This window comes from Eschrichtius robustus, chromosome X (assembly GCF_028021215.1).
Source record: "Eschrichtius robustus isolate mEscRob2 chromosome X, mEscRob2.pri, whole genome shotgun sequence".
Classification (NCBI taxonomy): domain Eukaryota; kingdom Metazoa; phylum Chordata; class Mammalia; order Artiodactyla; family Eschrichtiidae; genus Eschrichtius; species Eschrichtius robustus.
In genome coordinates, this window is record NC_090845.1 from 35,579,957 (window position 1) to 35,590,498 (window position 10,542).

Below are 10,542 nucleotides of genomic sequence, written 5' to 3' on the forward strand. Positions count from 1 at the left end.
ATACCCAAAGCATAATCCATAAAAGGAAAAAATGATAAATTGGACCTCACTAAAATTATAAACTTTTGCTCTGCAAAAGACCCTGTGAAGAAAATGAAATACAAGCTTAAGACTTGGAGAAAATATTTCTAAAGAAGAATATGACAAAGTAGTAGTATCCAGAACATATGAAGAACTCTTAAAACTCAATGGAAACAACAAAGGAAAAATCCAATTAGAAACTGGGATAAAACATAAACAGACACTTAACCAAAGATAATATTCAGATGACAAAGAAGCATAAGAAAGATGTTTGACGTCATTAGCCATTAGGGAAATGCAAATTAAAACCACTCTGAGATATCACTACATGTCTATTAGAATTCCTAAAATTAAAAAAAAAGATAGTGAAGGAGCGACAGCAACACAAGATGGCAGCCACCGCAGGCTCGCGACTAAAAGTCCCTTGCAATCTCCAACTGCTGGAAGAACTCAACGAAGGCCAGAAAGGAGTAGGAGATGGTACAATTATCTGGGGTCTAGAAGATGATGAAGACATGACACAAGATGGACAGGGGTGATAATTGAGCCCCCAAGAACAATTTATGAAAACCAAATATACAGCCTTAAAATAGAATGTGGAGCTAAATACCTAGAAGCACCCCCCTTTGTAAGATTTGTAACAAAAATTAATATGAATGGAGTTAATAGTTCTAATGGAGTGGTGGACCCAAGAGCCAAATCAGTGCTAGCAGAATGGCAGAATTCATATAGCATCAAAGTTGTCCTGCAAGAGCTTCAGTGCCTAATGATGTCTAAAGATAATATGAAACTCCCTCAGCCGCCTGAAGGGCAGTGTTACAGCAGTGAATCAAAAAGAAAAACCACCAGCCCTCCCTTAACCCCCATTTGATTTAAACAGTCTTCATTTTCCACAGTAGTAAATTTTCTAGATACGTCTTGTATACCTCAAAGTGCTGGAAAGGAAACTCCCATTCAAAGGCAGTTTATCTTAGGATACTGTAAATGTGATACTAATTTTTTTGTCCATTTGAAATATATAAGTTGTGCCATAACAAATCATCCTGTCAAGTGTAACCACTATCCACATATGAACTTCTGGGATCAAGAAAGTGTATTTAAATCGATTCCCATCATAACCGGTGGGGCACATCTAACTCAACTGTGAAAAGACACATCACGCCATCACCTTGCTGCTGATTACATGGCCTGGGATCTCTGCCTTCTCCCCTTTCCCTCCCCCTGCCTCCTCCCTCCCTGCAACAGCCCTCCAGCTGGGGGTGGCTTCTTAGAGTAGATGTGAGGGTTTCAGGTCACAGCCTGTGGGACTACTGCTGGGTGTGTGTGGGGTGCTTCGTCTGCACCCCTGGTTTCTTTCTTTAAGTCTTAAATGGTGCCCCCCTTCCAAGCCATCATCCTCTTCCCACTCTCCACTGCCACCCTTGGCGGAGCATAGATTGTAACCCCCTCGGCTCCCCTCTGAAATTGGCCTTCGGTGAGGAATTCAGGGCTTTCCCTATATCTTCTCCCTCCACCTTAATCGAGGGTGCTGCTTTGTCCTTCCTCCTCCTCAAGTCCCTTTTTGCACCATCACCACCCAGCACTTTCCATGACACTTCCTTGCTTTGGCCAGAAGCCATCAGGTAAGGTTGGAAAGCGTCTCTGACCTCCCTCATTTAGTTTTGGAACCACACTTTTTACTCTCCACCAGCCTGGGAAATGAATGTTGGGTGCTCAGCCCTGCCACCCTCTGCTGTCGTCATCAGCTGATGCATTTTTTTAGCTCAGGTTTTGATAAGGTGAAAAGAACAGTCACCAGGGTCACAGACCTGCCAGCTCTCAAAGTCCTTGGTGGTTAAACTTGGAGAAAGGCCACAGAAGACACTTGTAGGCACACACAATCCCTCTGAATGAATTGTTTTCTTTTCCTGTAATTGCTTTTGCTGTTAAAATTTGAAGAAGTTTTAAACAGGGCTCTCATCGGATCATCCTTGCAATCCATTTGGGTCTAGTTTGGAATCTGACAACTGGAACAAAAAGAACCTTAGATTCAGTGCATACTTTGGTTTCAGTGCTGCTGCTTCTCACGGCCCTCAGCAGGGATAAGAAAGAACTTGTTTGCACCCCAAGTGGATCCCCAGAATTGGTGGGCTTGACTTCCTGGCAAATTGCTGCGTTTTTCCACTTTTCTGTTCAGGACCACTAAATGCTGAGATGTGGATGCATACCAAAATAAAAGCAATTCATTGTATTCTAAGGGTTTGTTTGGTTTTTTTTTTAGTGTTTGTGTAAAACCACCTTTAGAAGCAGCAACCATCAAGTCTGAAAAGCAGCTGATGTTACCATTAATCTTTTTCTGGGGAAAACCTTAGTTCTAAGGACTTAACGTCCTGTAAGCAAAGTTTAACATAACAGTATTCCATAAGCAGCCTTTTCATTTTTCAGACCATTGCCTGATTTTAATATAATAAAAAGAAGTGTGCATTAATATTAAAAAAAAATAGTGACAGCACCAAATGCTGACAACGATGAAAAGAAACTGGAACACTCAAACTTTGCTAGTGGGAATATAAAATTTTACAGCCCCTCTGGGCAACAATTTGGCACTTTCTTATAAATCTAAACATGAAACTGCCATATTGCCCTGCAGTTGCAATCTTGGTTATTCATCCCAAAGAAATGAAAACTTATGTTCACACAAAAATCTGTACACAAAGGTTCAGAGCAGTTTTATTTGTAATAATTGAAAATGGACACAACCCAGATATCCTTCAAGTGGTGACAGGTTAAACTAACTGTGGTACTTTCATCCCATGGAACACTTCTCTCAAATAGAAAGGAATGACCTATCGATACAGGCAAAAAGAAAAGTACACAGAGTGAAAGCACCAATCTCAAAAGGTTATGTGCTGTATGATTCTATTTATATAACATTTTCAAAATGACAAAATTGTAGAGATAGATGACAGATTAGCGGTTGCCAGAGGTGAGCAATGTTGTGGGATGGGGTGTTGGCAGTGATAAGACTGTTCTGTATGTTTACTGTGATGGTGAATCTACAAACCTACATATGTGACAAAATTGCATAGAACTAAACACACACACATGAACAAGTAATACTGGGGAAATCTTGCAGGGGAAGTAATACAGGACAGTGTTTCAAGAGAATAAAATTTTATAACATTGGTCCTTGCTACTCAAGGGGTGAGCCTGGGACCAGCATAATCAGCATCAACTGGAAGTCTGTGAGCAGTGTAGACTCTTGGGCCCACCCCAGACCTACTGAATCAGAATGCCAGGTCCCTGGGCAATTCGTACACACATTCAAGTTTGAGAATCACTGGTCCATACTTTATAACAAGAGTTAAAAGCTCAGCTCCAAGTCTCTGGATGCTCTTATGAGTATAGGCACCATGTCTGTCTTCTGCAGTACTGTGCCTTTTGCCTAACACAGTGCCTGGCACATAGTAGATGCTCAGTAAGTAGTTTATTTTTAAATGAATGAACTCAGTTCCCATGTACCTTGTAACATTTTCCCAGGTCTGGAGACGGGTCTCTGCTCTTAGTGACAGGACACGGTGTACCTGAGAGAGTATGACATTTGTACTCATTAAGCCTTTTTAAATTCAATCTTTCTAGTACTGACTACATTCTAGATACTGTGCAAGGTATGGGGGGACGCAGATTTAATGTATTGTCTTTAAGAAGAATTACCATCTAATAGGAAAGGCAGATATGGAAATAAGTATTATTTGCTGTAGTAGAGTCTATCATCTTCACCTCCTTTAGCAAGAACTTCCAGAAACCTCTTCCCTCCAGAACTCTACTGTAGACTTGCATATGAAGGCACCTGGGTATGGAGGAAGGCATACTGGACCAAGAACAACAAGACTGCGTGTGCTACAGACTGGGTATTTGGTCTTAGGCAAGTTATTTCACTTTGTAACTTTCATTATCTTCAGCTGCAAAACAAAGATGAAATCATCTCCATGAGACTACTGAAACTATATATTTGGAAATACTGTGTCAACTGAAAAGTAAAAGACCTCTAAAACTTAAATGATTTTTGTTATAAGAATATTCTGGAAATAAGTTCACAATGCTCGGAGGTGGAAATGGCATTGCTCTTTCTATGAGTCTGATATAATATGATAGAACACTCTTCAGTCTATATTAAGCAATTATTTCTTCATAGATAGTATGACTATCCAGGCTACTTTGAGGTTTATAATTTGTTAAATATTCGTAAATATATATTTGATGCAATAGAGTTAGCACCATCATTTTCTCTAGCAAGAGCTTTCAGTTGCTTCTCTCCTCCAGAACTCTATTCTGTATTCCCAAATTAAGATACTGGGATGTGTGACATATAAATAATATTTCAAATAGTTAAGTTCCTCAAAGGGACCTTTGAAATATTTGGGATGCAAACACATTCTGGGCATGAACGGCCTTTAATGGTCTGGTACAGGCCACATGCAGTTTAGGCGGCTTCCTTCCCAGACATGCCTGTTACTGGTTGAGTTGATAATGAGTTAAATTGTTTCTGGTATTTCAACTCAACCTCTATGTTCTCTTGAGATATTCTGGACAAAGCCCAAGATTCTACACGTGGGTCATTTTCAGCTAGGTGTAAGCTTTCAACTCACAGGGAACTTGACTACATAAATCAGTTACAGAAGGAGAAGAAGGAAATATGAGCTGTAAAATATTGACGCACAAGGTTTTTGCAAATGCCCTTGGATTTAATGTTATTTGGGGCCTACTTGTCTCTGATGGCCTCAACAATTGGGCAAAACTATTCAAATAGTTCAGTCCTTCCTGGCTTTGGTGATAATGACCAGAGATTAACGGATCAAAAATCATAATCATATTCATGAACACAAGCCTGTGTATTGATCATAAAGTTAGGAAAACATCACTGCTTACCTTAAGTATGGCAGGGTAGGCCTGGGATAAAATTATAGACACCATTGGAATAAATGAAAAGTTCCAGGCAAAATGCATCTGATTTGTATGTGGGAAAAGCCACATACACTCTCTGGCCAGGGGTTATCCTGAGAAACTTAGAGCAAGCTTTCCCTGTGTTCTTTTAGAGGGCAAAATAGGAGTCAGTTTTTCAGGGTAGCAGGGAGGCAAATTCTCAATCAGTGTAAAAGTGGAACTTAGTAAATATTAACACCTTTAACAAATTTATTAAGCACCTGCTAAGTAACCCAGCCCATTATAGATGCTTGTCATTTATTAGTGAACCAAATAGACAAAATCTGCATTTCATGAGGCTTCATTCTGGGTTTCGAGACACGAACGATAAATGATAAAGATAATAACTAAACTATGTAGCATGCTAGGGAGTGCTAAGTACAATTAAACAATGATAAAAGGAATGCAGAGAATAAAGAACGCATATAACTCAGCCACAGAAAAACAAACAACCTGATTAAAAAATGGGCAGAGGAGCTGAATAGGCATTTTTCCCAAGAAGACATACAGATGGCCAACAGGCACATGAAAAGGTGTTCAACATTACTAATTATTAGGGAAATGCAAATTAAAACCACAATGAGATATCACCTCACACCTGTTAGAATGGCTGTTATCAAAAATGTAATAAATAACAAGTGTTGGCAAGGATATGGAGAAAAGGGAACCGTCATACACTGTTGGTGGGAACGTAAATTGATGCAGCCACTATGGAAAACAGTATGCAGATACCTCAAAAACTACAAACAGAACTACCATATGATCAAGCTATCCCACTTCTGGGTACTTATCCGAAGATACAAAAACACTAATTTGAAAAAGTATATGCACACTTCTGTTCACTGCAGCATTATTTACAATAGCCAAGATATGGAAACAACCTAAGTGCCCATCAATGAATGATGTATATATATATACAATGAAATACTATTCAACCGTAAAAAAAGATGAAATCCTGCCATTTGCAACATGATAGATGGACCTTGAGGGTATTATGCTAAATAAGTCAGATGGAGAAAGACAAATTATGATTTCACTCACATGTGGAATACAACAAACAATGAAAGACAATAAATGAAAAAAACAAACAGAAACAAACACATAGGTACAGAGAACAGAATAGTGATTACCAGAAGGGAAGGGACAGGGGGAAAGTGAAATGGGTAAAGGGGAGTCAGCTGTATGGTGATGAATGGAAACTAAATTTTTGGTAGTGAGCATGCTGTAGTATAAACAGCAGAAGTATAGTGTTGTACACGTGAAACTTATATGATGTTATAAACCAATGTTACGTCAGTAAAAAATAATTTTTAAAAATGGGGGCAGAGAGAATCAATGGGAGTACCACATGGGAAAAGTGAGTTGCAACTGAAAAAGGGGTGGTCAATGTAAAGGTAACCTTTGTACAAAGATACGAAGGAGGTGAGGAAGCAAGTCGTGTGGATGTCTGGGATGAGGAATGTTCGAAGCAGAGGAAACCACTGAGCGAAATCCCAAGGCAGGAGTGTGCTTGGTGTGTTCCAAGAACAACGCAGAAGCCAGGGCAACAGGAGTGGAGTAAGAGAGGATGAGGAGAAGGAGATGAAGTTGGAGCAGTCACAGAGGGCCAGACCCCGTAAGAACTTTGGTTTTGACTCAGAATGGACTAGGGAGTCATTGGAGGGGATGAGCAGAGTGATGTAATCTGTAATTTTTAAAGGATATCTTCGGCTGTTTTGTTGAAAATCATCTATTGGGGCCTGAGATTGGAAGCAGAGAGGCCAATTAGGAGGTTGTTGCTATAATCCAGGCAAGAGATAATAACCGTGGCTCCAACCAGGATAGCAGTAAAGCTGGAGAAAAGTGGGCATATAGCAGATGTATTTTGATGTTAGAGTCAACAGAATTTCTTGGCAGTTTTGATGAGGCTTGGGAAGGAAAAAGAAGAGCCAAGAGCAACTCTAAGGTTTTTGGCTTGAACAAGTGAAATAACAGAATTGCCCTCAACTGAGATTGTGAGTAAAGTATGTTTGGGGAGTGAAATTTCTAACAAGGAATGAGAGATGGTAACTGGTCTTGTTGCAGTGATCATTTCATAATGTATAAAAAATACTGAATCACTGTGTGGCACACTTGAAACTAATATAATATTGTATGTTAATCATAACTCAATAACAAAATTAAAATTAAAAAAGAACACACTCAATTTGAAATGTATGTTAAACAAGTAGAACTGTTGGATGTACAACTTGTATATATAACTATGAAGTCCAGGATGGAGTTCAAAGCTAGGATATACATTTCAGTGTAGTCAGTGTAGTTAGATAGTATTTAAAGCCATGGGAGTTAAGTTCACCAGGGGCAGGGACAGGGAAGGAGTTGAGTATAATACTGAATATTAAGTTGGGACCAAGGACTGAACCCTGGGTACTCCAAGGCTAAGGGGCAGAAAGAAGAGAAAGAAACAGAAAAGGACTGTATAGCATGAACCCCGTCGTGGTTGCATGGTACTTTCTAAACCTGTTCAGTGTGTCAGCATGCTCTGTGGGTCTGTGCCATTAATTACAATAAGGGATGCTTAACCTCCCAACATTTGGTTACACTGCAGAATAAGAAATCTTAAGTCCCTTTGCATACAGTGTCTGCCATGCCTGTGGGGGCCAGGGAGAGGTGAGGAGCAGAGGTGGATGTCATATAAAGCTGCAAACTGGTCACCCTCTCAGGATTATCACCTTGTGTAAGTCATGTTGTGCTGGCATCTGGTCTCAGCTTTTCGGGCATAGAAATGAATGCAATTAATATACCCAAAGACTAGTCACTGCAATGGATTCACACTAAATCACACAAAACTATTATGTGAAAGAGAAGCCAATTTGTTAATGTTAATGGGCAATAGTTTCCCCAGAGACCATCATGTCTAATAAAGCAAAAGAGGGATGTATTCAACAACAGTCCATAGATTCAGGACTTCCCTGGCGGTCTAGTGGTTAAGACTCCGTGCTTCCACTGCAGGTGGCACGGGTTCAATCCCTGGCCTGGGAACTAAGATCCCACATGCCGTGTGGCGCAGCCAAAGGAAAAAAAACACACACACACAACAACAACACTGTCCAATCCAAAGATTCCTTTTTCACTCTCCAGACATCCTGGAAGACAAAGTATACATGAATTTGCTTTGTGAGGATAAACCTAGAACAATGTGAGTAAAACAGTTTAGGGGGATTTATGCCTAATAATTGGAAGGACCCAAGAAATATCTCTATCCTACAACAGAGTCTCACTCATTCAACACAAGTTGATTGAGCATCTATGATATGCCAAGTGCTGTCACCGGCAAGATATCTACTTATTTGGAGTTAACATTCTTCGAGCAGTGGGAGGTATGGTAGACATAAAACAAACACTAAATAGAGTAAGTAAATTTCTGGTGATAAATATTATGGAAAATAGTAAAACTTCAAGTGAGGTAAAGAGAACAGACTGCTGGCCATTTATTCTTAACGTGATCAAAAGAATTTTCAGCACCTTGGGAGATAAAATATGCAGTACCCATGAATTTGTCTGCTGCCACAACTGCATAGAAGAGGAATCCCACTATTTATAGTAATTCTGGGGCTAACAATATAAAATCTGCTCTAAAAATAGCCCATTGTTCACTAAAACTTTTCCCCAGTTATGGAAAATCTAATGCTTGTCATCGCCACAGTACATCTTATGTTTTTAAAAATTTGGGAATCGAGTTGTTTTAAAAAGGAAATCAAGTTCCTATAGAAAGAAAGTTAAATAAGATATTGAACAGATTTATTCTGATTTTTCATGAAGTTCAGTTCAGTATGGACCTTCCTCCCTTCTAAACTGCAGAGGTAACTTCAGCAAGTGCCCTAGGCCAGGGCTTTCCAAAGTGCCATATGCATAGAAATCCCCTGGGTATCTTGTTAACATGCAGATTCTAATTCAGTGCGTCTGTGGTGGGGTCCAAGATTCTGCATTTCTATCAAGCTCCCAGGTGACGCTGGACCATGCACCATAGTTTGAGTAGCGAGCGGCTAGATACGCTGAAGGGACAAATATTGTGCCCAGAGCCCCGGTAGGAACCAGCTACCTTAACCCTTCTCCCGTTCCAATTTTCTGTTTCAGCTTGGCATGGGCAACAGTGACCCATTTGGGGATAAAATTGTGCAGTTCAACTATAGCTTTAGGTGCTCTGAGGCAGAACCAAATATAATCTTTTGTGTGCGTGTGTGAACTGTGCAGAGAGTTTGGGCTCTCGCTTCCTGCTGCCCAAATGGCCACATTTAGCTTTTTGCACTTAGCTTGCTTTGAACTGGTCCTCGCTAATGCACTCTGCCTCCTCCCTGTCTTGCTCCTAGAACTGTAAGAACTCAAACAGCTGCACCCAGCACGGCAGCCATACATTCTTCTGAAAATCCAACAGAACACACTCAAAATGAGAAGCGAGTTGTGAAATGTGTTTGAGGCCCGTTATCTCCTCCCTCTCATCGCTGTTTATTTTCTTTGGACATTTGCGCAGGGGAGCCCAGGCTTTTCTGATCACTGTAGTCCCAAAGATATGCCACTGGAGAAGTTGTTAAGTGCCTCTACAAATGGTCCTTCACTCTGACCGGGGTCTTTCTACAGTTCATCGCAGTTTGCAGTAATTTGCAGTGGTGAGCATGACAGTATTTTGATTTAGTTGTACCAAAGAAAACAAAACAAAACGAAAAAGAAAAGAAAAACTGGAGCAGTTCCTATAGAAAGAAAGCTGCTAAGACTTTTTCCCCCCTCACTACCAGAAGAGAGGACATTTCATACAAACCGAGTTGATTGGCCTTATAAAGCTTTCTCATTACAGGCTAAGCTGGTAGCTAACAGAATTCAGTTTCTCCAATATAGTGTGTCTCCTAAAGGGACAGGCAGCACATGCAACTTTAGGAAGAGATGAGGAAGGAGAAGAGGGGGATATTGTTTACAAAGACGTCTACAAGAAAGACCATAATTAATTAAGGAATACTATCCAACGGGCCTCCTCTGTGTATGCTGCAAGGGATGCCGTGAGGAATGGTGCTTTGAGGTGACATAATTGGCAGGACATACACTGCCCACAGCACTCGACTGCTGTTAGGAAATCACATTCCTAAACAAAATTAAAGGAAAATGCTGGAGCCTTTTCATTTCCTGGGCATTATTCGTGTGTGCCTGATAATCACTGACAGCTAGTCAGGACATTGTTTGTGTTCTTTGCTCTCTGGGCAATTCCTAATTATGAATAATAATCCCATTCATCATGCACTTGAAACAAGTGAATTATCCCGCAGAACATCATAATCAGTTGCGTCAAAGAGCCTTCCAGGAAGCCCCCATGTGGCTCTGTTTCAGCTTCCCCATTTGCAGCTCTCCACGGCTCCCCTCGGGAAGTCAGGAATCAACGGCTGTCTCCTGGCACAGAAGGGCATCCATCAGTGGACACCTTTGCAGATGAAGCCACATCCTCTGAAACAACTGTTTCTGTTCACTTATTTAGGTTTAATGGCAGCCTCATGACTCGCCAGACTTGAAAAGGACAGGTTCTTCCTTGGCGGC

General features: G+C 40.6%; 1 pseudogene; it reads left to right on the forward strand.

Moving 5' to 3' along the window:
- The first annotated feature begins 410 nt into the window (after positions 1–410).
- On the forward strand, positions 411–892 carry LOC137756290 (ubiquitin-conjugating enzyme E2 variant 1 pseudogene; annotated as a pseudogene).
- Positions 893–10,542: the final 9,650 nt, after the last annotated feature.